The sequence below is a fragment of the Pongo pygmaeus genome, chromosome 11 (genome assembly GCF_028885625.2).
Source record: "Pongo pygmaeus isolate AG05252 chromosome 11, NHGRI_mPonPyg2-v2.0_pri, whole genome shotgun sequence".
Lineage (NCBI taxonomy): Eukaryota > Metazoa > Chordata > Mammalia > Primates > Hominidae > Pongo > Pongo pygmaeus.
Genome location: NC_072384.2, coordinates 128,660,553 through 128,687,612, shown reverse-complemented (window position 1 = coordinate 128,687,612; position 27,060 = coordinate 128,660,553). Strand labels below are relative to the sequence as shown.

The 27,060-nt window shown below is 39.4% G+C and overlaps 1 protein-coding gene across 5 annotated transcripts in view; it reads left to right on the top strand.

The window, feature by feature from the left end:
• The window catches only part of SPHKAP (SPHK1 interactor, AKAP domain containing), a 195,625-nt gene that overhangs the window by 93,296 nt on the left and 75,269 nt on the right, over positions 1–27,060 (top strand). Inside the window, exon 1 of one of the 5 annotated variants that reach the window (XM_063648029.1) lies at positions 14,833–14,890. The exons of the other annotated variants lie outside the window; for them this stretch is intronic. The gene's annotated coding sequence lies outside the window, so the exon portion shown is untranslated. Of the gene's footprint in view, positions 1–14,832; positions 14,891–27,060 lie in introns of those variants that run through there. 5 annotated transcript variants of the gene reach the window in all.

The following is a 27,060-nucleotide window of genomic DNA, read 5'->3' as shown; positions in this document are numbered from 1 at the left end:
TTTCTTTTGTCAGATACCCTACATCATCACTCTTAAGTTCATACTTTCACAAATCCCTAGAGCATGGACACAATGCAGCCAAGTTCTTTGCTAGGGCATAACAAGTGTGACCTTTGCTCCATTTCCCAATAACTTTCTTATTTGCATCTGAGGCCTCCTCAGCCTGGGCTTCTCTGTCCATATTTCTATCAGTATTTTGGTCACAACAACTCAACAGTTCTCTAAGAACTTCCAAACTTTCCAAACTCATTTTCCTGTCTTCTTCTGAGCCCTCTCAATTTTTCCCACCTGTTCCCGTTACCAAGTTCCAAAAATGCTTCCACATTTTCAGGTATCTTTATAGCAGTGCCCCACTCCTCAGTGCCAATTTTCTGTGTCAGTCCCTTTGTGTTGCCATAAAAGAATACTTGAGACTAGGTAATTTATAAAGAAGAGAGGTTTTAATTGGATCATATTTCTGTAGGCTGTACAGGAAGCATGGCCCTGGTATATGTTCAGCTTTTGGTGAGGCCTTAAGAAGCTTACAATCATGGCAGAAGGTAAAAGGGAGCCAGTACATCACATGGCAAGAGAGAAGAGGGAGGTGCCATGCTCTTTTAAACAACCAGATCTCATATAAACTAACTGAAAACTCACTCATCACTAAGCAGATGGTGCTTAGCCATTCATGAGGGATCCACCTCCATGACCCAAACACCTCCAACAAGGCTTAGTCTCCAACATTGGAAATTACATTTCACCATGAGATTTGGAGAGGATAAACATCCAAACTGTATTGCTTAGTACTTCTTGTTTTTTATATGTCTCATATTATGTTTGTTCCTGTACTCCTGCTTAACTTCTTTCTTTTGTGTGAAGTGAATATTTTCTAGTGTAACATTTTAGTTTCTAGAGCAATTTTTACTGTATTTTTAAAATATTTTCTTAGTGGTTGCTGTAATACTTACCATTTACAATTTAACACCCCAGAATACATGGTATACATAACACTTTAGATACATACAAACTTATTTCTAGGAAGATAGAAATGTCACTTCTCATTTATGTGTTTTTAATGTTATTAATACTACATCTATATATATTCCAAATTCAACAGTACATTATTATAATTTTATGCCTATTAAAGAATCCAAGAAAAGAATAGAGAGGAAGTATATATTTATAGAATTTTTTATATTTACAATTTGTGAGTCTCTTTCACTTTTCTTGTGATTTTATTTTACCTGGTCTCATTTTCTTCACTGCAATACAACTCAGTTCTATCCCCTTTCTTTGTGATGTTTTTGTCAAATGTATTACATAGAAATGTAATATGAAATGTACAATAGAAATGTATATGTTATAGGTCTAAGAATACAACTTATGCATATTCTTTTTAAAATATTGCTTTTTGAAACAGCTAAGAAAAGAAAAACTATGCATTTTTCAATAAGTCTGTAGTTTTTAGATATTATTTCTTTCAAATATTTGCTGCTCCTCTCTCTTTCTCCTCTCTCTCTGATATTCCCATTGTATGTAGTTGGTGAACTTAAAGTGTGCCACATTTCTCAAAGTCTCTGTTCATTCTATTTTTTCTCTGTTTTACAGGTTGCATATCCCTATCAATCTCTCTTTAAGTTCACTGATTATTTCTTCTGCCAGTTCAAATCTACTGTTGAGCTCTCCTATTAAATTTTTCATTTTATTATACTTTTCAATTCCAGAATTTTCACATGGCTCTTTTAAATAATTTCTCTCTTTTTATTTATATATTCTTTATCTGATGAAACATTGCCCTCATACTTACCTTTTTTTCTTTAAGCACCATTTCCTTTAGTTCTTTGAACATATTTGTAGCAGCTATTTTGAAGTCCTTGTCTGTTAAAGCTGACATCTCACAGTCAGCTTCTGTTGCCTGCTATTTTTTCTTGCATATGGGTCACGTGTTCCTGTTTCTTTGCATGTGTCATAATTTTTTTGGTTGAAAACTGAACATCTTAGATAACATATTGTCTTTATCTAACAACTCTGGGTACTGACTCCATTCCCTTCTTTCTAGGGCTTGCTTTGTTGTTCCTTAATTTTTCATTTGCTTTGTAATTTGGCTAGGTTATTTTAGTGAAGTCTATTTCCCCAATGCAGTGTGAAGCCTTTGGTATCATTCCTCAGAGGACATAGCCTTGAAACTTTGTACAGCCACCTAGGATGACGCTGGTCTTAGCATGGGTCTCTTTGACTGTGTCTTTCCTCCATCTTTCTTTTTGGCTGTCTAGTTCATTTGGTATTATGTCCCTGAATGTTTGACCTCACTATTTGCCAGGTGATTGTGCTATCATTGTTTTCAACAATGCCCTGGGGTATAAATTGCTCAGCAGTCTGATCCAATTAAATTTCAGCAGGGGTTACTTTTGGAGCTAGCCTTTGAGTTTTGTTCTGACCCCCTGAGGGCTCTTCTTAGCTGTCTCATTCCCTGGTTCTCCCTAGGGCACTAGCTGGCCAATGGCTTAATTTGCTGCTCTTAATTAACTGGGGCTACTGTTTTTGAGAGAACCCTTAGGCTTGAATTTTCCCAGACTCAGTTTCAAACACACTTAGTTCCTTTGAGGAGAGCTTCAGAGATCTCTTTCACAGACTATCTTTCCTCCTGGGCAAACTCTGAACCACTACTCTGGGCACAAGGTAGACTGGTATCCTCTGGTGTCCAGTTTGACCGGAACCTCTTCCCTTGAGCAAATTTGAGTGAGGGTGGTCATGGCATTCTTACCCTGACATATCTTGGGTGGTACCTCAATCTTATGGGTAGGACCTAGATGAAAAAAAGGAGTCCCCAGCTTCTTGGCTTCACTAACTAAGAATTTAGTATCTTCAATTTGGAGTTAAAAGGGATGAGAAATGTGAGTAGCCTCTGCTTCCCAGTGAGATACAGTAATTCTTGGTTGGGAGCTGAGAGGAGAGAAAGTACCATCTTCTTAGATGCCCAAATGGAGCTTCTGTCAAGTTGTGCTGGGAAGAAGGGAGGCAGGGGAAAGAAGGGAGTGGGTTGTGGGTTAACTTTCACAGACTTTCTCTTCTAGCGGAGTTCTAGCAGATTTTCTTGAATAAATATTTCTTCATTTTCTATATGCCCTTAGTGAAATTTCTAGGTAATTATAATGTTTGTTTTCATAATTTTTGCCAATTTTTTTTTTGTTTCACTGGGAAGCTAGTCCTCAGAGCTCTTCACACTGTCACTCCAGACCTGAAACTCACTACTTTCTCCATTTCCAATTATTTTCACTTTATATTACATGCCTGGCCTTTGGAGATGTTTGAGTTTATAACTGAGGCAGGATTTGTAAATATAGAGTCCGCAGTTTCATGTCTTCTGTTAGAGGTAGTGTAATATCCTTTAGTATTTAGCCTCATTGAGGGTATAGCTGACCTCTCTCATGAAAGTTAAGGCATCTAATGTCAATGAGGAAGAACATCTCATTTTTGCATAAAGTTGACGAGCGAATATTTGTGAAAAGAGGCAAGATTTTTCTCAGAAAAAAAAACCTCAGGGTTCCTTATAATACATGGAGTCCAACTTCAAAAGATGCTTTTGTTAGTCTTATTCTGAAAATCTGTAATGGAGGTCACTTAATGTCCAGAGCAGCCATTAAAAGCCCTTTTCAACAGCATTGATTGTTTAACTTTAAAAATGCAATTTCAAGATAAGCCCATGAAATAAATTGTTTATAAAATGTTCCCCTTAATATGACATGTGTTGACCTGTGATACAATTGTCAGCTAAAAGCTACTTAGACATTAAAGGAGAATTGTCAAAGGGTGTTAAATGTTGAATAGCTAAAATTGAGTCATTCTCTGTAGTACCAACTGGACAGGAGACCAAATTGTCTATTGATGCTATTCATTTTTTCCAACATAATCATGTCATTGGCCTACAAGAGAGCTTAGTCCTATATCCTTGAAGTCATCAGAATGTTTACATATTTTCAACCAGAAATCCATGGATGAATATATCTGTATCAAAGAAAATTTACTGCAATTTTTGTCTAATAACAATGATAAGTCATGTGAGGTAGGTACAGGCAAACGAAAATAAACCTGATATTAAAGTTAACAGTGATATTTATTACCACAAATTCCCAAGTGACTTTACTATGTGATCTCAAAATTTTAAGACCCTTTCCAAATGCTTATTCATTGTTCTTGACAGTGCAGTATCAGAAGAAAGTGATATTTTGCTTAATTAATGAGAACAGCATGATTTTTCTGCCTTTATATATACATTTTACACTGACCTTCAGCATGGTGTTCTGTTAACTCAGCAGATCGCTGCTGTTCTGGCACTTAGTCTGTGAAAACACATTCTGTTGAATTACCTAAGAGGCAAAAGAACTAGAGGTGTATTTTTGGTTTATCTCAGTAACAGCAAAGGAAATTCATCAATCAATGCCACAGGCTTCAAACCACTCTTATGACAACTCAATTTTATTGACTATTTTTCTTCCTTTGGTAAATTTGTCTGCAAAGATGCATTTTTCCTCTGTTGAATCCAGCCCTTTCTCATTCTTCACCTAAGCAGAGATCCCTTTGATCTGAAGAACAAGGAATGGCCAAAAAACTGGACTCAAGCCTTGTTCATGTGCCTGGAAACAAAAGAAGAAATTAATTTGCTTAGGGAAAGTTCACTTTGGCTTTTAGCATATGAAAGCACTTCTCAAAATTAATCAATGGTGAACATTTCAGAGATGGCCTAAAACAAAGCTCCACAGGACATTTAAGGTGATACAAAATTAATGGATTCCTGTGGTGCATGAAAATTTACATCACATCATTTGTTTGAAAACAAAACAAAACTTATACCAATTTATAATAAATAATATTTATATATAAATGTATAAAAACATGAATTGAATGGATCTATTTTCTTAGTTTGTAATAATTGTAGGAAAAATTTATGCAGCCTTTAGACTTAGCGATTTTCAGTTGTGCAGAGATGACCTTTCGGTTTGTAGTCATGCTCTACTGTTGATATAACCATTATTAACTATAGTAATATTTGGAATATAACTTTTTAATACTAATTATTAATGTCAGGAGGACATTATGAACATGCACTGCCTATGAAAGATGAAATGGGCTTGAATTTGCTAGTCACTCCTTTGAGAGGCAGACGACAGAAGGTTTTTTCAACACCATTGCATTCTAGAAGCCTCCTCTAGTAGGCATCATTTCTTTTTTTTTTTTTCAATTTTTTTTTACTTTAAGTTCTGGGCAGTACATGTGCAGAATGTGCAGGTTTGTTACATAGGTATACGTGTGCCATGGCGGTTTGCTGCCCATATCAACCCGTCATCTGGGTTTAAAACCCGCATCCAGTAGATATTTGTCCTAATGCCCTCCCTCCCCTTGCCCTGCACCTCACGACAGGCCCCGGTGTGTGATATCCCCCTCCCTGTGTCCATGTGTTCTCATTGTTCAACTCCCACTTATGTGTGAGAACATGTGGTGTTTGGTTTTCTATTCCTGTGTTAGTTTGCTGAGAATGATGGCTTCCAGCTTCATCCATGTCCCTGCAAAGGACATGATCTCATTTTTTTCATGGCTGTATAGTATTCCATGGTGTATATGTGCCACATTTTCTTTATCCAGTCTATCACTGATGGGCATTTGTGTTGGTTCCAAGTCTTTGCTATTGTAAATAGTGCTACAATAAACATATGTGTGCATGTGTCTTTATAGTAGAATGATTTATAATCCTCTGGGTATATACTCAGTAATGGGATTGCTGGGTCAAATGGTATTTCTGGTTCTAGATCCTAGATGACCATCAAAAAGTGGGCAAAGGATATGAACAGACACTTGTCAAAAGAAGACATTTATGCGGCCAAAAAACATATGAAAAAAAGCTCATCAACACCGGTCATCAGAGAAATGCAAATCAAAATCATAAAGAGATACCATCTCACGCCAGTCAGAATGGCAATTATTAAAAAGCCAGGAAACAATAGATGCTGGTGAGACTGTGGAGAAATAGGAACACTTGTACACTGTTGGTGGGAATATAAATTAGTTCAGCCATTCTGGCATCATTTCTTAAAGTGCAAGACACTGCCCATTGTTTTACTCAGGCTTAGAAATGTGTAGGAAGAGTGAAAGTAGGTAATATACCCCATCTATTGCTTTCTTTTTTTCTTTCTTATTTTGTTTTTCAATATGCTTTCTTGGGTTGAGAGGTTTATTTTTTCTTTGAGGAAATAACTTTCCTATATTAACAAGTGAAATAGTGAATAGATTATCTGTACTGAGAAGTTCCTTATGAAGTAATGAGCTTCCTAATAAAGAAAGTGTTCAAACAGAGGCAGAGTGAACACAGAGCCATGATATCACAGAGGTGATTCCCACATCTAGTGGAGGGTGGTACACTAAATGACTTCTGTGGAATCTTCCACTCCTAATTTATGTGACTTCATGAATCATTTCAATTAAAAAAAAGAGTTGATATTTACTTAATACTTCCGGTCTGCCAGAATCTCCTCTAAGCACATTGGGTGGATTCATTAATTCCGACAGCATCTCTGAGGAGTAAGGAGTATCATTTTCTCCTGGGAAGGCTAACTTGAATGATGCAACTGAGTCACACAGCTGGTAAATAGTGGAGCCAAGAATAATCCACCCAGTGGTCCAGTGTCCCAGCCCTTCTTGCACTGTCTTCATGCCATTTATACCCATTTTTAGCCCTGTGACTTCGTGGTGACTGAACAATATGCTTGTTCCTTTTTATACAAAGACAGAGGATCCCTTAATTATAAAAGTGACTGTTTAGCGATTTCACAAATGTACATGCTTTTTATTGCTACCATTTTAGATGCCTTCCTGAGAATTTTTCTGCCCACTTATCACCTGTTAATAACAACTTTATCCACTTACATAATGCTTTAGTTTACAAAGTACTTTGACTAATATTTCTCCCTAAGTTTTTACAGCAACCCCATGAAGTAGCTGGAATACATATTGTAAGTGAAGAAATGTGCATGGTTGTTGAAAGGTTAAATGCTTGTCCAGGATTATAAAGCGATGGAATCTGAGCCTGAACTCAGGTCTTCCAGTTACAAATGCCAAGCAATCTCCTCCCGGCCATGTCACCTGCCAACTAATGGATTAATTGGGAAAATGAAATCTTATGATTTCATATCCTTGATTTTCTAGAAAAGCAGCTGGCAAAATACAGTCCTTGAACCAAATCTGGGCCACTGCCTGTTTTGTAAATAGAGTATTTATTTGTTTTTTAAATTGGTAAATAAAAATTGTACTTATTCATCATGTACAACGTGCTGTTTTGATATATGTCTACATTGTGGAAAGGCTAAATTAAGCTATTAATATACACATTACCTCACATTGTGGGTTTTTTTTGGTAGTGAGAACACTTGAAATTTACTTTCTTAGCAATTTTCAGGAATATGACACATTGTTATTAACTACAGTCATCATCTTCTACAATAGATTTCTTGAACTTATTCCTTCTTTGTAACTAAAATTTTGTGTTGTTTGACCAACATCTTCTCAACCCCACCCTCATTCTCAGCCCCTGGTAACCACCATTCTAATCCCTACTTACATAAATTTAACGTTTTAAAACTCTACACATCAGTGAAATTAAGTGGTGTTTGTCTTTCTATGCCTGGCTTATTTATATTTAATATCCTCCAGGTTCATCCATGTTGCCCCAGATGAGAGTATTTCCTCCTTTCTTTAAGGCTCAGTAGTATTCCATTGAGTATATATACCACATTTTCTTTATCCATTCATTCATTGATAGACACTTAGGGTAATTCCATTTCTTAGCTATCATGAATAATACTGTAATAAACATGGAATTGCAGGTATCTCTTTGATGTACTTATTTCATACCCTTTGGATTGTGAACGAAAAGTATATGAAACAGATCTCTATCAGTTTACACATATATTTTGACAAGGTTAAGGACATGCCTAGAAGAAAAGAACATGGAATCAAAGAAATGGTCTGTGGTCTCTGCGTTTCTCCAAAGATGATTTTGAGGGCTTCAGTATTTAAAGGGGAAAAGCAGGCTGGAGGGGAAAGAGAGAGGGTACAATAATCCACATGTTGCAAGAGAAAAGGAGCAGGTGGGGGAATAGTCAATTGTGTATTTTTTGCACTCAGCATTTTACATAAGATAAGGTGAACATAGGGTAGCTACCTGTGGAGATATATAACCTTTTCTCTGAAGCTGTTGGCTTAGGAACAAAAGGAAAGGCAGCTTCTTGCATGACTCAGCTTTCAGCTTAATATTTTTTTTCCTTTTGGCAGAGTGAAGTAGGGTCCTGAGTTTTTATCTTCCTTTCCGAGGATACATACCCAGTAGTAAGATTTTTGGATCATATGGTAATTCTATTTTTAATTTTTTTAGGAACCTCCATACTGTTTTCCATAATAGCTGTACATTCCCAACAACTGTGTATAAGGGTTCTAATTTCTCCACATCCTCTCCAACACTTGCTATCTTTTCTCTTTTTGATAATAGCCATTCTAACAGGTGTGAGATGATACATCATTGTGGTTTTATTTTATTTTACTTTATTTTGAGACGGAGTTTCACTCTTTTTGGCCAAGCTGGAGTGCAATGGAGTCATCACGGCTCACTGCAACCTCTGCCTCCCGAGTTTAAGTCATTCTCCTGCCTCAGCCTCCAGAGTAGCTGGGATTACAAGTGCCCACCAACATGCCCAGCTAATTTTTTGTACTTTTAGTAGACATGGGGTTTCGCCATGTTGGCCACGCTGGTCTCAAACACTTAACCTCAGCTGATCCACCCACCTTGGCCTCCCAAAATGCTGGGACTACAGGTGTGAGCCACCACACCTGGCCATCATTGTGGTTTTAATGTATTTCTCTGATTATTAGGAATGTTAAGCATTTTTTGTTCATATACCTGTTGGCCATTTGTATGTCTTATTTTGACAAATATCTATTTATATTATTTGTCAATTTTTTAATTGGGTTATTTGTTTTCTTACTATTGAATTGTTTGAGTTCTTTGTATATTTTGGGTATTAACCCCATTAGACGTATGATTTGCAAATGTGTTCTCCCACTCCATATGTTGTCTCTTCACTCTGTTGATTGTTTCCTTGGCTGTGCAGAAGCTTTTTAGTTTGATGTAATTCTATTTGTCTATTTTTGCTTTTGTTACGTATGCTCTTGGGTTCATATAAAAAAAAATCATTGTTACTTCAAGGAACAATGCTTTTGTTTACTTCAAGTAGTTTTACAGTTTTAGGTCTTACATTTTAATCTTTAATCCATTTTGAGTTTAGTTTTGTCTATGGTGTGAGATAAGGGTCTAATTTCATTATTCTGCCTGTGGATATGCACATGGTGCAGTTTGAGGGAGGCCTTGCTGCTAGCGTTCAGGGGCTGGCTGCCCTGTGCCTGAATCAGCAGGCAGGTAGGCCTTGAGCCTGGGTCCATAAGGATGGGCCAGAGGCCAGGATCCACTGGGGTGGACCTGATGATTAGGTTTGTGCAGATGGGTTTGGAGCCTGGGTATACGAAGATGGGCCTGCAGCCTATATTCAAGGGGACTTGCTGAACCCTAGGTCCACAGGGGCTGACCTGGAGCTGGTGGGCCTTGAGCCTGAGTCTGCAGGGGCTGGTCAGGCACTGGAATGGCCCTGGCACATGCATCCACTGGGGTAGTCCTAGAGCTTGAATTCACAAAGGGTGGCCCAGTGATGGGAAAGACCTGGAGCTTGAGTCCCTGGGGATAGGCCTAGGCTTGGAGCCTGGATCCTGCAGGAGTGGTCTTGGAACCTCAGTCCATGGGATCCAGCCTGCTACTAGGGTCTACTGGAGCAGACCTGAAGCCTGGGGCCATAGGGGCCAGCCTAGTGCCGTGGGCCAGGGATCCCCAACCCCAGAGCCATGGACCCATACCAATTGGTGGCCTGTTAGGAACCAGGCCATAAAACAGGAGGTGAGTGGCAGGCAAGCGAGCATTACCACCTGAGCTCCGCCTCCTGTCAGATCAGCAGCAGCATTCGATTCTTAGAGGATCACACTGCATATGCGAGGGATCTAGATTGCGCAGTCTTCATGAGAATCTAATGCCTGATGATTTGAGGTGGAACAGTTTCATCCTGAATCCATTTCCCACCCCACCCCTAAACCCCACCTCCCCTTGACCTTCCATGAAAAAATTATTTTTCACAAAACCAGTCCCTGGTGCCAAAAAGGTTGGGGATCACTGCTGTGGCCATTACGGTCAGCCTGGCAATGCAGAGGCCCAAACACTGAGTCTGTGACATAGGCCTAACGCCTGGGGCTGGGGGATCCTGCTGGGTTCTGGAGGGTGCCTAGAGGCTCCGTTCATGGATACTGGCCTAGAGTCTGGGGCTGTGGGGGTTTTACTTGGAGGGGCCTGGTTTTGAGGTCTGAGGCAAAGGCTGGTGCTCACTTCCCTCTCATTCTCCTACTCAGTGGGTATCTCTCTCCATTCTATGCTGCCTGGAGTTGGGTGATGTGAGTAATGTCACACTGTCCTTCCTACACTGTTCCATGTCTTTTCTTATTTCTTATTTCTGTGCTACATGGGGATGCTGTAATCTCTCACCTGGTCTCCGTAGCTCTTGTGAAGGTATTTTTGTGTGTGGAAAGTTGTTTGACTTGATGCTTCTGTAGGTGTAGGAGTGCTAAAGAGTCCTATTCCACCATCTTATTGGCATCTGTTTGTTAATAAAGTTTTATTGAGACACAGTCACGCCACTCATTTACTTATTGTCTATGACTCCTACACCACCACCACAGAAGAGTTGAGTAAATGCACCGGAGACCTTATGGTGTGTATGTTGAAAATACTTACTACATGGCCCCTTACAAAAAAAAAAAAAAAAAAAGTCTGCCAATATCTGTTCTAGAGCAAATAGCCAACACTTTGAAAGATAAATACTACTTCTCTGTGTTGATGGTTTGGTATGGACAAGCACAAGACTATTCCTGCTAAATCTGAGGAATCTCAGGTCCTTTTTGCATCAAGTGTTTGAAGTACTTCACTCACAGTCATTGAGACTTTAATTGGCTGGTCTCTTTTATTAGTCCATTTTCATGCTGCTGATACAGACATACCTGAGACTGGGTAATTTATGTAGGAAAAAGCATTTACTGGACTTACAGTTCCAGTGGCTGGAGAGGCCTCATAATCATGGCAGAAGGCAAGGAGGGGCAAGTCACACCTTATGTGGATGGCAGCAGGCAAAGAGGACTTGTGCAGGGAAACTCCCATTTTTAAAACCATCAGATCTTGTGAGACTCATTCACTGACACGAGAACAGTGCAGGAAAGACCCGCTCCCATAATTCAATCACCTCCCACTGGGTTCCTCCCACAACACGTGGGAATTGTAGGAGTCAAAATTCAAGATGAGATTTGGGTGGGGACACAGCCAAACTATATCATTCTGCCCCTGGTCCCTCCCAAATCTCATGTCCTCACATTTCAAAACCAATCATGCCTTCCCAACAGTCCCCCAAAACCTTAACTCATTTCAGCACTAACTCAAAAGTCCACAGTCCAAAGTCTCATCTGAGACAGGGCAAATCCCCTCCACCTATGGGCCTGTAAAATCAAAAGCAAGTTAGTTACTTCCTATATACAATGAAGGTACAGCCACTGGGTAAATACAGCCATTCCAAACAGGAGAAATTGGCCAAAACAAAGGGGCTACAGGCCCCATGCAAGTCCGAAATCCAGCAGGGCAGTCAAATCTTCAAGTTCCAATATGGTCTCCTTTGACTCCATGTCTCACATCCAGGTCACACTGATGCAAGAGGTGGGTTCCTATGGTCTTGGGCAGCTCTTCCCCTGTGGCTTTGTGGGGTACAGCCTCCCTCCTGGCTGCTTTCATGTGCTGGCATTGAGTGTCTGTGGCTTTTCCAGGTGCACAGTGCAAGCTGCCTGTGGACAGTGGGGTCTGGAAGACGGTGGCCCACTTCTCACAGCTCCACTAAGTGGTGCCCCTGTAGGGACTCTGTGGGGTGCGGGAGGCTCTGACCCCACATTTCTCTTCCACACTGCCCTAGCAGAGGTTCCCCATGAGGATCTCACCCCTACAGCAAACATACATCTGAAATCTAAGCGGAGGTTCCCAAACCTCAATTCTTGACTACTGTGCACTCGCAGACTCAACACCATGTGGAAGCTGCCAAGGCTTGAGGCTTGCACCCTCTGAAGCAACGAACTGAGCCCTACATTGGCCCCTTTCAGCCACAGCTAGAGCAGCTGGGATGCAGGGCACCAAGACCCTAGGCTGCACATAGCAGGGAGACCCTGAGCCAGTCCCACAAAACCACTTTTTCCTTCTAGGCCTCAGGGTCTGCGATAGGAGGGGCTGCTGCATAGGTCTCTGACATGCCCTGGAGACATTTTCCCCATCGTCTTGGTGATTAACATTTGGCTTCTTGTTACTTATGCAAATTTCTGCAGCCAGCTGAATTTCTTCTCAGAAAATGGGATTTTCTTTTCTATTGCATTGTCAGGCTGTGAATTTTCCAAACTTTTATGCTCTGTTTCTCTTTTGGCACTGAATGCCTTTAACAGTACCCAAGTCACCTCTTCAGGGCTTTGCTGCTTAGAAATTTCTTCCACCAGATACCCTAAATCATCTCCCTCAAGTTCAAAGTTCCACCAATCTCTAGGGCAGGGCAAAATGTCCCCAGTCTCTTTGCTAAAATAACACAAGAGTCACCTTTGCTCCAATTCCCAACAAGTTCCTCATCTCCACCTGTAACCACCTCAGCCTGGATTTCATTGTCCATGTCATTATCAGCATTTTGGTCAAAGTCATTCAACAAGTCTCTAGGGAGTTCCAAACTTTCCCAAATTTTCCTGTCTTCTTCTGAGCCTTCCAAACTGTTCCAACCTCTGCCTGTTACCCAGTTCCAAAGTCGCTTCCACATTCTCAGATATCTTTTCAGCAGCACTTCACTCTACTGGTACCAATTTACCGTATTCGTCCATATTCACACTGCTGATAAAGACACACCTGAGACTGGGTAATTTATACAGGAAAAAGGGTTTATTGAACTTACAGTTCCAGTGGTGGGGGAGGCCTCACAATCATGGCAGAAGGCAAGGAGAAGCAAGTCACATCTTATGTGGATGGCAGCAGGCAAAGAGGGCTTGTGCAGGGAAACTCCCATTTTTAGAATTATCAGACCTCGTGAGACTCATTCACTATCACGAGAACATGCAGGAAAGACCTACCCCCATAATTCAATCACCTCCCACTGGGTTCCTCCCACAACACGAGGGAATTGTGGGAGTTACAATTCAAGATGAGGTTTGGGTGAGGGCACAGCCAAACCATGTCATTTCTGATTCCCATTACTTAAATGTATGATTTGTTTTGAAATTTTTATCAAAACAACCTTTTCATAACAATTTTCTGAATATCCTCCTATTGTAGTTTCACTTTAATAAAGGCTTTCTTTCCTTCATCTATTAGCTTCTTCTAATTTAACTACTCAAAGTGTCCTAAGAAATTACATGTTTTGCAGCATTTCCGCATGACTTACATCTGAGAATGAGAGAGAAACATTGCTTTTTCTTTTCCTTCTGAAGGGTGATCTGGCATCATTTTCAAGAATGATACTGGTTCCTGCATAAATCTAGCTAGCTTTTTTTTCCTCTAAGCTATAATTACTAACAGTATTTTTAGTCCTATAAGCCCTAATTTGCCATCCCATTTTACTGTAGCCTGTTACAACCTACTAGAAATTTCAAAATCTACTCAAAAGATTCAATGCATGGTTTGCAATTCTGAGAAAGGACCAAACACTGGTCAGCCTTTGAAAAAAAAAAAAGAAGCAAGCCCTTGGTAATTCAAAGAAAGGGTAAACAGAGTATACATTTCCCTATTGCTGGGCCTCAGATTTCAGGATATAAGTTAACAAGGGCAGATACATATACACCTGAGCTTAACTAAGGTGTTACTCATTTTGAGAAACAAACACATCTGTATATACCAAAAGACAATGTGCTAAAATGTTACTACATTTGTGGCACAACAGAAATAATGCAGTTATTATAAAAACCCTCTCATCTTTGAGGTCCATTTTGGGGATGATATTCTATAATTTGTATTTATTTTCATTATTATGTTCTTCCTACTTTAATAGGCATTGTGCTACTCCCTGGAGCTACCATGGTGACTAAGATAAACATACCCTCTGCCATCTCAGAACCAAAATTTTCTTGGCTTGTAATAGAATGCCCTCTTCTTCCTTCCCCTCCTCCTTTTTTTCCTCCTCCTCCTCCTCCTCTTCTTCCTTCTTTTTTATAACATTGGGTATCTCATGCTGTATTGAGACTTGATTGGCAGGAATACATGTTGTCAAGTAATGAGAGAGTGAGAAAAAAGGACTAGGGGAAAGAGGAGAGAAAGAAAGAGAGAAGGAAGAAAAGAAGGGAAGGAAGGAAGAAAAAAAGAAGAAAGATGAAAGGAAGGAGGGCAGAAGGGAAGGAGAATAGAAAAGCAGACTCAAAGGAAATAAAAGAGTTACAGACTATGAAGGGTGTACTTCAGAAGACTTCAAATAATTCAAGATTAATTTTCTTGTGGGCTGATATGGTTTGCCTCTGTGTCCCCACCCCACCTTGAATTGTAATAATCCCCACGTGTCAAGGGTGAGGCCAGGTGGAGTTAATTGAATCATGGGGGTGTTTTCCTCCATACTGTTCTCGTGATAGTGAGTGGTTCTCACAAGATCTGATTTTATAAGCGTCTGGCATTTCCCCCTGCCGGCACTCATTCTCTCTCTCTTGCCTGCTGCCACGTAAGATGTGTCTTGCTTCCCCTTCACCTTCTGCCATAATTGTGAGGCCTCCCCAGTCATGTGGAACTGTGAGTCAATTAAACCTCTTTCCTTTATAAATTAACCAGTCTCAGGTATATCTGTATTAGCAGTGTGAAAACAGGCTAATACGTGGGCATTAATATAAAGTACAGATCATGGATCTGGAATTATGTCAATGTATAACCATTGTATATTTTGTGTACTTGAACACAAATTGTAATCACAGTATATGCTTACAGTAATTTTTTGCATTGCAAACACTTCTTTTTAAATTATCAAAAATACAATCTGCCTTAATGCAGACAATTACTTGGAGTACATTATGGAAACTTTGACCTTGAGGTTAAGTCTGCAGCAGTTTATCCTTATCCACCTATATGGTGACTTTTGAAAACCGAATGTTGAACCTGCTTCAATTTATTGTTTTCTACATTGTCTCTGATATTTCACAGAGCGGTTCTCTCCTAACTATTGATAGGTCATTGGGAGTTTTTCTTTGGTCCTCCCCGTGACACTGTAACACAATTAGATCAAAAATTACTGATTTTATGCTTTTAAAGAACAGATGTTAAATGATGATAGAAATAAATGTAATATAATCAAAATCACTTGCAGAGGGCCTGATGCTTGTAAACTCTCAGTCCATGTGGTTCTGAGGGCAGCAGGTTTGTTCGTTAGCAGATAAAGTGGAGTGACCATGTAACAATGGTTTAAGGGTTCACCAGAACATTCTGCTTTGAAAGTCTGTGATTATTGATGTGTTGATTTAATTTGGAAAGGGTTGCAGCACAGTTTAAAATCTGAGCGATACATTCAGACATCAAGATTCCTGAAGTGTCAGGCTCTGTTTATGTTATAGTCTTTTAGCCCTTCCTTAGAGGCAGGCAGTACATTAAGGATGAATTTTTTTCAAGACTACCCACTTAATACTTCTGGCAGAATCAGAGTTGGAAAGATTCCTCCGTCTTCTATCCCCTGCCTAACACCCACATATTTGCACATATCCATATAATTACTGTTTTTCTGACCGTTTCTGCCTAGTGTATTTTCAGGCAGGCAGTGTTTCTTAGTGACCTCAGAGCTCTTTGGCCCTGACTGTATTCATCAAGTATCTGGAATTGTATGAACAAACACTCATTCAATTCGAAGCTGTTATCCTAATTCTGTAATTCATGTGTGGCATTCCATGCCAGACCAGCACCCTCTTCACATCATCAGGAGGGAAAGAATATTTGATCTGCCACTAATGAGCTGTTAGATTTCAGGTCAATTATTCTGCCCCTCTCAGCTAATTTCCTCATTTGTAAAATACACTGCTTTGACTAGATGTTTTCAAAGTTTCTTTCCATCTCTGATTATCTGTTCCAGTTAGTATGGCTGAACAACAAATTAACCCAAAATTTAGTAGCATAAAGCAACCTCTCATTATGCTCACACAGTTTGTGGATCAGGAATTCAGCCAGGGAACAGGGCAGGTGGCTTGTTCCTACTTCATACTGTCTGAAACTCAGCTGGGAGACTCAAAGCCTGGCTCCACAGGGCATCAGCTGTGTTGGCTAGAAGGCTGCGGGCTGAACCAACTGGAAGCTTACTCTTTCACATGTCTGACACCTGGGCTGGAAAACTGAGACTTCAAATAGCTGGGCATCCCTAGGCATCTCTCTCTGTCTCTTTGTGGCCTCTTCAAGTGTTCTTTCCAGCACTGCATCTTCAGTGGAGCCAGAATTCATACATGTTGGCTCAGGATTCTCAAGGTACATGTTCCAAGAGCCAGCTAGAAGCTATGTTATATTTTATGGCCTATCTTCAGAAGTCACTAGGGCTATTTACAGGAGAGACACAGCCCACTCAGAGAAAAGGGGAAGGAACCCTGACCACACCTCCTGATAGACACATGTCAATAGTACATTGTAAAACATGGATTTGGGGTGATATACACTGGGGTCATCTCCTCTGGAAAATGCAGTGTCACATCATGCAAAAGTAACTTCTCAATGTGTTTGGTCTAGCACGAATAAAACTAGTCTTCCATGGTTCCCACCTTCTTGAATTTTTAGTATTAAAAAAAAGTTATGGTGCTAGATAAAAGCATGATTAGTAGACACTTACAGTAGACAATTATAGATAACTGCTTATTCAATGAATTCATGTGATTCTGGAGACTGAGAAGTTTCATGATCTGCAGGCTGTAGACCCAGGAAAGCCAGTAGTGTAATTCAAAGGCCTGAGAGCTGGTGGTATAGATTCCAGTTCAAGTGTGAAGACGTGAGAACAAGGAGTGACAAAAAGTAGGAGATCAATGTTTCAGCTCTTCGGTTTCAGTCAGAGAGCAGATTCACCCTTCCTCCACTTTTTTATTCTGTTAGGGTCCTCAGTGAATTAGATAATGCCCACCCACATTGAGGAGGCCAATCCGTCCTGCTCAGTTTCCTAATTCAAAGGCTAGTCTCTTCCAGAAACACCTCACAGACACAGATAGGTTCCGTAGAAGGCAGTCATCCAGAAATAATGTTTAACCAGCTATCTGGGCATCCAGTGGCCCAGTTAAGTTGATGCATAAAACCAACCATCACACTGCTGTTGGGGATTCTTTAGCTAACTGGCATATGAAACCCCTTCCTGACATTACAAAAAAAAAAAAAAAAAAAGGTTGAATTGCTTGATATGTACCATAGATAGAGGTCTGTAGCTGCAGTTGCCCACCACTCCAAGGTAAATAAATCCAATGTAAGGACCATTATTAAAAAGAAAAGGAAATTTGTGAAGCCATCACTGCAGCTATGCCACCAGACAAAAAAAAGAAAACCTTGCACTTTTTGTGAAATATCTCTTTATTTCGTATTGAAAATGCAACTTTTATAAGAAAGGAATACTATAGACTGGTATGACTCGAGAAAAAGTGAAGTCATTATATGACAACTTAAAGCAAAGGGAAGCCAAAGAGTGTAAAGCCGGAGAACTTAGTGCCAGCAAAGAATGGTTTGAGAATTTTGGACAGAGGTTTGGCTTAAAAAATGTCAAGATAACAGAAGAAGCAGTTCCTGCAGACCAAGAAGCGGCTGACAAGTTCCCAGATGCCATTAAGAAAATCATTGACAAAAAATATTTGCATGAACAGGTTTTTGATATAGATGAAAGTGCCCTATTGTGGGGGAAAACATGTCACAAAGGATATTTATTAGTAAGGAAAAGAAGCAAGCACCAAGATTTAAGGCAGGAAGGGATAGGCAAACTACTGTTTCATGCAAGTGCAGTTGAGTTTCTGACCAGGACTACTCATACTGTAAAGCTGCTAACCCCTAAGCCTTGAAGGATAAAAAATATAGACACCAGCTTCCAGTCTTTTGGTTGTACAAGAAGAAGGTGTAGTCAATGAGATCCCTTCTTCTGGATTAGTTTCATCAATGCTCTGTCCCTGAAATTATCATGTACCTTGCCAGTAAGGGACAATATCAACTCTTTTGATATTGAACAATGCCCAGGGCCACCCAGAACCCCATGAGTTCAACACTGAAGGAATCAAAGTGGTCTATTTGTTCCCAAACATAATGTCTCTAACTCAGTTTGTAAATCAGGGTGTCATAAGGAACTTTGAGGTTCATTACACACCATATGCGATGGAAAGGATTGTCAATGCTATGGAAGAGAATCCTGATAAAAAGAACTTCATGAAAATCAGGAATGATTGCGCCATTGAAGATGCCATCGTTGTTATTGGAAAAGCTGTAAAAGCCATTGAGCCCAAAGATGACTTAACAGAAATGAGTGCTTCTGAACCAGTGCCAGATGATGAGAAAGCAGATGTATTATAAAAGAAACAGTGCCAGAAAACAAATTGGCGTTAGACAATCTGGCAGGAGGGTTCCTATTCTTCAAGACTGCTCTTGACTTCTTTTACGACGTGGACCCCTCTAGGATAGAGGCACTGAGACTAAGACAGACTGTGGAAGAAGAATTGGTATCATTTCAAAACATTTTTACAGAAATGAAAAAGTGAATAAGTCAGACAGAATTGACTATGCATTTCCACAAAGTTACACCAACTATGCCTGCTCCTCCTGCCTCCCCTTCCTCCTCCTCTACCTCGTCCACCTTTAATGCCCTTGAGGCAGTAGGACCAACACTTCCTCTTCCTCCTCCTCCTCAGCCTATTCGACATGAAGATGACAATTATGTCTCTAGCTTATTTTATTATATGAATAATTATGTAATATATATAACATAAAAATATGTGTCAATCCACCGTTTATGTTATCAGTAAGGCTTTTGGTTAACAGTAAGCTATTAGTAGTTAAGTTTCAGGAGAGTCAAAAGTTATATGTGGATTTTTTACTGCACGGGGGTTGACATCCCTAACCCACATTATTCAAGGGTCAACTGTACTTCCTTTAGAAGTTGAAATGGACAGATAAGTCCCCCTTTTCCAGCTAGTGCATAGGCATCTGACCTAAGCTTTTCCAATCACGTATTCCTGATCCCAGCTGGGACACAGTGAGGTGGGGGCAGCACAAAACTTACTCTGTGCTGGCAACACCACGATGTATTGAATGGCAGTAATGCAAGTCACAACTACCAGTGTGACAATGGCAGTAGGACCTAATCAGAGTCTTCCTATGGCCTAATCCACATTTGATCCAGCCATTTATAATAGCTTCTTGTGGCTCCTGTTTTCCAAGCTTGATTCCTCAGGCTTCCCTCATCTGGTTCTATGTTACCCCTTATCTGTGCATTAAATTTATTTGCTGTTAGTGTTAGCCAGAGTTCATTTCAGTTGTTTACAAACAAGAGCCTTGATGGTTCTAGTAATTAAATGTTTTTTTTAGAAAAAAAAAAACTTCTTTTAAATAAAGAGGCCAGTAGAGTGGCCCATGCCTGTAGTCCCAGTACTTTGAGAGGCTGAAGCAGAAGAATCTCTTCAAGCCCAGGAGTTCAAGACCAGCCTGAGCAACAGAGTGAGACCCCCATCTCTACAAAAAAAAAAAAAAAGAAAGAAAGAAAAAAGAGGAAAAAAAAGAAATTTAGTAAATGTCAATAGGGCACTTTCTGTATACAAGGTACAGTGCAAGGAGTGGACAAACTAATGATAAATAAAAGTCAGAATATTTCTGGAAGGTGGCTTCAGGAGTCCTACATCATGTCTTTGCCCAGTTGTTGTTGTTGTTGTTGTTTTGAGACAGAGTTTCGCTCTTATCGCCCAGGCTGGAGTGCAATGGCACGATCTCGGCTCACTGCAACTTCCGCCCCCTGGGTTCAAGCGATTCTCCCATGTCAGCCTCCCAAGTAGCTGGGATCACAGGCACCCGCCACCACATCCAGCTAATTTTTGTATTTTTAATAGAGACGGGGTTTTGCCATGTTAGCCAGGCTGGTCTTGAACTCCTGACTTCAAGTGATCCACCTGCCTCGGCCTCCGAAAGTGCTGGGATCTTTGCCCAGTTTTAACCCCAGCCCAACTGCCTCTTTTGGGTGAGGGAGACGCTGGGGCTTCCAGACTGGCCAGGCTTGGACAGTAGAAAACACTTAGAAAAACCTACTCACCACACAAAAGTGAATCCTTAAAACTGAAAACCATTATTTTAAAACTAAATATTTCAGGAAATGAGCTGCATGAAGGGCGTTTGCTATGGAGATTCAATTTTGTAGTCTGGGAGCTAAAACAAAAGAAATAATTCCAAACCTCTAACTTTAGAAAATAAAAGCACATCATACTTTCCAGTCTTAGATTTAAGTCTCCAATCCATTTTGATTTTATTTTTGTATGTAGTGAGAGATAGGGGTCTAGTTTTATTCTTCTGCATGTGGATATCCAATTTTCTCAGCACCATTTATTAAAGAGACTCTCCTTTCCCCAATGCACGTTCTTGGCACCTTTGTTGAAAACGAGTTGACTGCAAATGGTCAGTGTATCTGTTTTTAGGCCACTATCATGCTATTTTGATTACTATAGCTTTGTAGTATAATTTGAAGCCAGGTAATATGATGTCTCCAGTTTTGTTCTTTTGGTTCAGGATGGCTTTTGTTCTTCTGGGTCTTTTGTGGTTCCATATAAATTTTAAGGTTTTTTTTCTATTTCTGTGGAGAATGTCAGTATTTCAACAGGGACTGCTATGAGTTTGTAGATTGCCTTGGATGGTATGGACATTTTAACAATATTGATTCCTCCAATTCAAGAACATGAACTGGCTTTTTATTTTTAGTGTGTCCTTTATAATTTCTTTCATTTATGTTTTATACCTTCATTGTAGAGATCTTTCACTTCTTTGGTTAAGTTTATTCCTTGGTATTTAATTTTATTTGTAGCTATTGTAAACAGGATTGCTTTCTCAGCTTCTTTTTCAGATTGTTCACTGTTGGCATATAGAATTGCTACTGATTTTTGTGTGTTGATTTTGTGTCCTGCAACTTTACTGAATTTATCAATTCTAATAGTTTTTGGTGGAGTCTTTAGGTTTTTATAAATATAAGATCATATCATCAGCAAACAAGAATAATTTGACTTTTTCCTTTCCTGTTTGGATGCCCTTGATTTCTTTCTCTTTTCTAGTTGCTTTGGCTAGGACTCTTTTTAAATTTTCAACCCATGTTTGACCAAATACGTGATAGGGACCCACAGATACAGAAGACCAACTGTATATTTAATAATTTATGTTTAGTGATTATGCATGTATGTTTGTAAACAATTCATATAAAACTCTGATTACGCCCTGGATCAGTGTCATTTTTTCCTCTAGCAACAGAACACTTTCCTAAAAAAAAACTTACCGGTACCTGCTCAATATAAAAAAGAGAAAACAGAGACATGCATAAGTGCTCATTTGAAAGCTGAGAGCCCTGATTGGAATCAAATTCACTCACAGCTCTAAACCAGAGGCCCCTAGTTACATGACAGATGTCTCTGATCTTGTTGCTGATGGCTGGCTGTTTCTGGTTCAGCCCTTCGGAAAGCCTATCAATTTACAAGTCAAGTTGATCGTAATAGAGCATATGAAATGAAGTACCCACCTTTTCAGATTCCTAGCTCAGTATAGGTAGCCTATATTGAATTTTATATTTTGTAAACTGTTCGCTTGATATTGAGCTTTTATTAGTTTTCTTTCATTGCATATTTTTTTTTAAATAGATCTATTTATGTTGCAATTGAGAGCAGCCATCAATGTTTTCAGCAGTTATCAGAGAGTCAATAGAATTCAAATAATTGGGACTTCTGCAGTGTTCAGACAGAAGATGCAAATGTTCCTGTCATTTCTCAGTTCTTTTTACTTCTGTGCTGAAACAGAGAAGTAGAATGGCTTTCTGCCCTGATGTCACCATGCAACGACAACACAAAAAACCAAGGTCGTTGAGTCTTTCAACATATATTCTTGGGATCTGCACTTTTTTAGTCATGTCGGTGGAGCTGAATTTTCAAACTAGGTGAGGAAAGACAATTCTGGATCTGTTTTACATTAAGGAGTAAACATAATGAAACAGGATGCGTGAATAAAGAAATGAAGAGAAGGTTAACAAATTGAACAGTACATCAAAGATACATTTACAGTTTCTGAAGCATTACCCTTACATTTACTAGCTTAGTTTAAATGAATGCTAAAAACAACAGGCAAATTGGAAGAGATTATGTGATCCTATAAATTTGTGCTGTAATGAAAATTTATCATGGAAGAATGGATATTCCTTTTGCTCCAAACAGCTCTACTAGCTAAGAAAAGTGTTCCCTTTTGCATGGAAACTGAAATGAGCATGATTTGTCACTGTTGAGCAATATGCAACCAAGAAGCTTTGTGCTCATTACAGCCCTGGGCTCTGGCTCCACTGCCCCCACACAGCCGGGGGCTCAGGGGACTCTGGCTGTTCTTTCTGGAAGGTGAAGGGGAACTTTGCATCTGCAGATTCTAACAGCTTGACTGTGAAAGGGGACAGAGGGTAATTGAATAACCTTTTTAAAAGAGGATAAACTTCAAATAGACACAAATTACCATTTTCTAGAAAATGAATTACCTTGTGTCAAGGTGAGACCCAAGGGAGAGAGAGACAAGGCTGGAAGGTACAAAAAGAATGTGACCTGTGGCTGACAATGAAGTCAGACGTTCATGAGCACTGGGATCACAATTCTTTCAAGTTTCAGAACACAGACTTATTTCAACAGTAGAATGAACCGTGTTTTGTTGGAAAATCTGTTGGACACAAAGTACAGGGAAAACATTAAAAAATGAAAAAGAACCATTTGGGGCCTCTCTGACACTTCTTCCATTGTATAATTATTAGAAAAAGATAACTGAACCTCTCTTCTTTCTAGTAACTCTACAGGGTTTTGCTTGGTTCTTAGTCTCTAAGGACATAATTAAATTCCACCATGAGCCATATCCTTCAAAGCTAAACCAGAGCCCCCCTGCCCCCAGAATAAAGGATGCCATTTGAAGCTTCATCCCATTGCTCCTTAGCTTCTCACACTTGTATTGTTCTGACAGGTTTTTGCACAGCTGCACCATCATTACCTAGTACCATTTCTGGTGTATAGTTGACTCACGATAATTTTGTTGAGTGCAGGCAGGGTTTTCATCTCAATAGCCTGGGGCTGGTTTGCTCAGTGGAGGATTCATCTTAAGTGTCCAGAGGCAGCCTTGCCACAGACCCAAAAAGCAGCCTTCCCTCAAATCAATGCACTGTCTCTCTCTAGAAAATTATTCTAATGACCCTGCCATTCTTCCATGACTAGAAAATAAATGGTGCTAGCCAGAGTTCCGCAGCCCACACTTTGCACAACCATCAGCAGTAGTAGCCTTAAATCAGGAATCACAAACTCAAAAGCCTAAGGGGACCAGGCACAATGAAATGGCTAGAAAATGACTGTCAAAAATAGAATTTGAACCCATTTCTTCTTTTAGAGATTACTCTCAGTGCCCCCTTTTATAGCCAAACTTTTTGAAATAGTTTAGACTTACTGTCTCCACTGCAGCAACTAAACCCACTGCAATTAAGCTTCAGCTCTCAGCAGTCCATAGAAACTGCTCTTTGCCAAGTTTATCAAGAACCAATAGACTTTTTTTCAATCCTTGCCTTACTTGACCTCATGGCAATGCTGGTACCTCCTTTCTGTCAAGGACTGTGAAGGAGCTGAGATTTTGCTCTACTTTCAAGCTAATAAACTAGTCTGTGGCTGTTTCATGTGTGTTGGAAAAAGACATGAGACTCCTGAGCCAGAGAAAAAGGACCCAAGGACTCTATTACTCACAGCACACAGTAGCCTGAGACCTAGCTTGGTTGTGTTGGTTTCTCTTGCCTCCCAAAGAGCACAGCAGTGACATAGCTGGTTCCCAACTATATGTCACACTCACAGTTAAATTGGCACCACAGCCAGGAAATCCCGAGCTTGGAGAAATCACTGCATTTACAGCAAGCCATAAATGAGCCGGCTTTTTGTTTGGGAAGCTGGGAAAATAATGTACCCCATCCTTCAAGGTTACTTGCTTCAAACACCATGCTGAGAAATGGCCCTGATAATAAGCAGTCAAGATGTGAAATTTTTGGCAGACCCAAGGCCATCCAGTGATGCTCAAGGCTCATGGCAGTTTGCCCCTTCCAACAGTGTCTTTCATCATCTACTGTAGTGCCACACTTTCCTGGTTTTTTGGCAACTTCTGTGGCTACTTGTGTTCTTTATCAGTTCTCTTACTCTGCCTTTATGTCACCATTTAAAGAGTCCTGCATTAGCCTCTCCTCTCTTCCTTAAATACTCTTTCCCATCAAGATTTCATGCTTTAATTAGCATCTATATCAGGAAATATAAACCCAAATACCAACAGGGGCAAGAAAGGTAATGTAAATGACTGATAGACCCCAGGAATAAAGCTAGACTGACGGAAATATAATCCTCAGCTGTTATTTTTACTGAACAGAAATGAAAATACTTAACATAATACAAACATGTGTGATACTGAAAATAACATTTTCAAATCAAATATTTAAAATTACAGACTCTAAAAAATAGAAACATCACATTATTAAATGGTTACATTATAAGTTACTAAAACTTGATCTGAAACTTTTTATTCTACACACGATGTTAATGGCAGGTTTAATATTTCTATTTACAATGTGCAATAAATACCAAGTTGAGTCGTGATTCCTCTGCCTGGTTGTGATGTTTACTTTTACTATTTTCCATTAAGGAAACAGCTGGTCCCAAACACAAGAACTGCCAAGCCTTAATATGTTTTTTCATTTAGGGTAGCTATGCCTAGGAGAGTGATAGAATTCTGGTATTCCAATGTTATCATTTTTAGATTCTACTACTTATGATTCTGACTTTAAGTAATCTCTATTGGTAGTTCTTCCTTCCCAATTTAAATATTAAGAGAGAAATTGAACTGAGCAATATCAGCTACTTTTACTTGAACTTTAACATTGACCAGAGTGATGCTGTTAAAGATCAGCCTTCAAAACCATAGTATGGAGAATGTAGATCAGTTTCATTTGGGTAACTAATATTAGCGTTTAAAGACTGACCAATTTATGTCTTCCCAAATGACATCTCAAAATACATAATTTCAGGATGAATGGACCACTGAAACAATGCACTCCTGTAACTATTCAGTGGTTAGACCAGTCATACTGGCAATTAAATTGGTCAAATCATTAATGTAATCTCTGCCACCACAGATGCATGAATAAGTCAGTGTCTTTCAACAGCTAAAACTCTCTACAACACTTTGTCATAACAAAGCCACCTAAACTCTGCATAGTGTTTCACATCCAGTTTATTCAGCAATATCATCTTGAGGAAAGTTATAGAAGCATAGTGAGCTCACGGAGTTCATTGCTGTGTTCATAATATTGTCCAGTTACAACTTTTTAACAAAAAAGATAAAAACTAGTTCATAATGTGCTACATGAGCTAAAATTCTACACTGTTGCAAAATGTTGCCACTGTATAGTTTGTTAGTAAATCAGACTTTAACACCAACCATAGCATCAACACTGTCTTACTAATTTGACCAGTCTACAGTAAACTATTCACCCTGTCTCCTTATGCAAAATAAGTCATTTCATGATATTATGTAATCGAAAGTGTTATATCCAAAAGTTCCTGGGTTAAATCAAAGTTGACATCAACACCAAAAACAAATATAATTAACAGGCAGTAGTAGAATGGCAGATAGGTAGGTAGATAGACAGGTAGATACACAGGTAGACAGGTAGATAGATAGGTAGATAGATAGATAGATAGATAGATAGATAGATAGATAGGTAGATAGGTAGATAGATAGATGATAGATAGATAGGGATCTATCTATGCTTTCAGCAGATGCCACAAATCACTTTTCTATATAAATTAAATAGTAAAATCTTAGCACTAACTTAACATGCCAAGCAACAGTATTCCCAGCTAGAACTTTATTTGTAAAGCTTGTTTCTGTTCAGAACGCATAATTTCCGCTGTGCTCAATAGACTTTAATAAACCTACCATCTGTAAAAAGCAATTGACCAACCAAGTTATTTTCTCTAATGCATTACTAATTCCCTAATGCATAACTAATTCTGCAATAGCACCAGTTATTTTACTTACATACAAAACAAATGCTTAGAAAATTTCAGTTCTTTTGTAAGACCACCAGTTGATTCATTATGCTTCTTTTCTTTATACCTATATGGTTCTTCATGATGGATTATTTCTAATATTATGATTTTGTTTTGTTTCTTTTAAATACAGACACACTTTGCATATTCAATATGTGGATCCAGGACTTACTTTCACAAAAAAATAGGCTCTCTACCATTTCTTAAAAATACACAGCTTTGGCATTTTATTTTTTTTCCATTTTTAATAGAGACATGGTATGGAGACATATTTCTCTATTATTTAAAAAAATGACTGTTCAAGAACAATGACAAAGAGCATTTGCCATGAGACTTAAGTGTGCAAGATGTGATAGGAAATGGTGGAGACTGGGGGAACAGAGGAGTACATGCAACATTAAAGAGGTCTGGGGAGGCCGGGTGTGGTGGCTCACACCTGTAATCCCAGCGCTTTGGGAGGCCGAGACAGGTGGATCACCTGAGGTCAGGAGTTCGAGACCAGCCTGGCTGACATGGTGAAATACTGTCTCTACTAAAAACACAAAAATTAGCCAAGTGTGGTGGCACGCCCCTGTAGTCCCAGCTACTTGGGAGGCTGAGGCAGGAGAATTGTTTGAACCCAGGAGGCAGAGGTTGCAATGA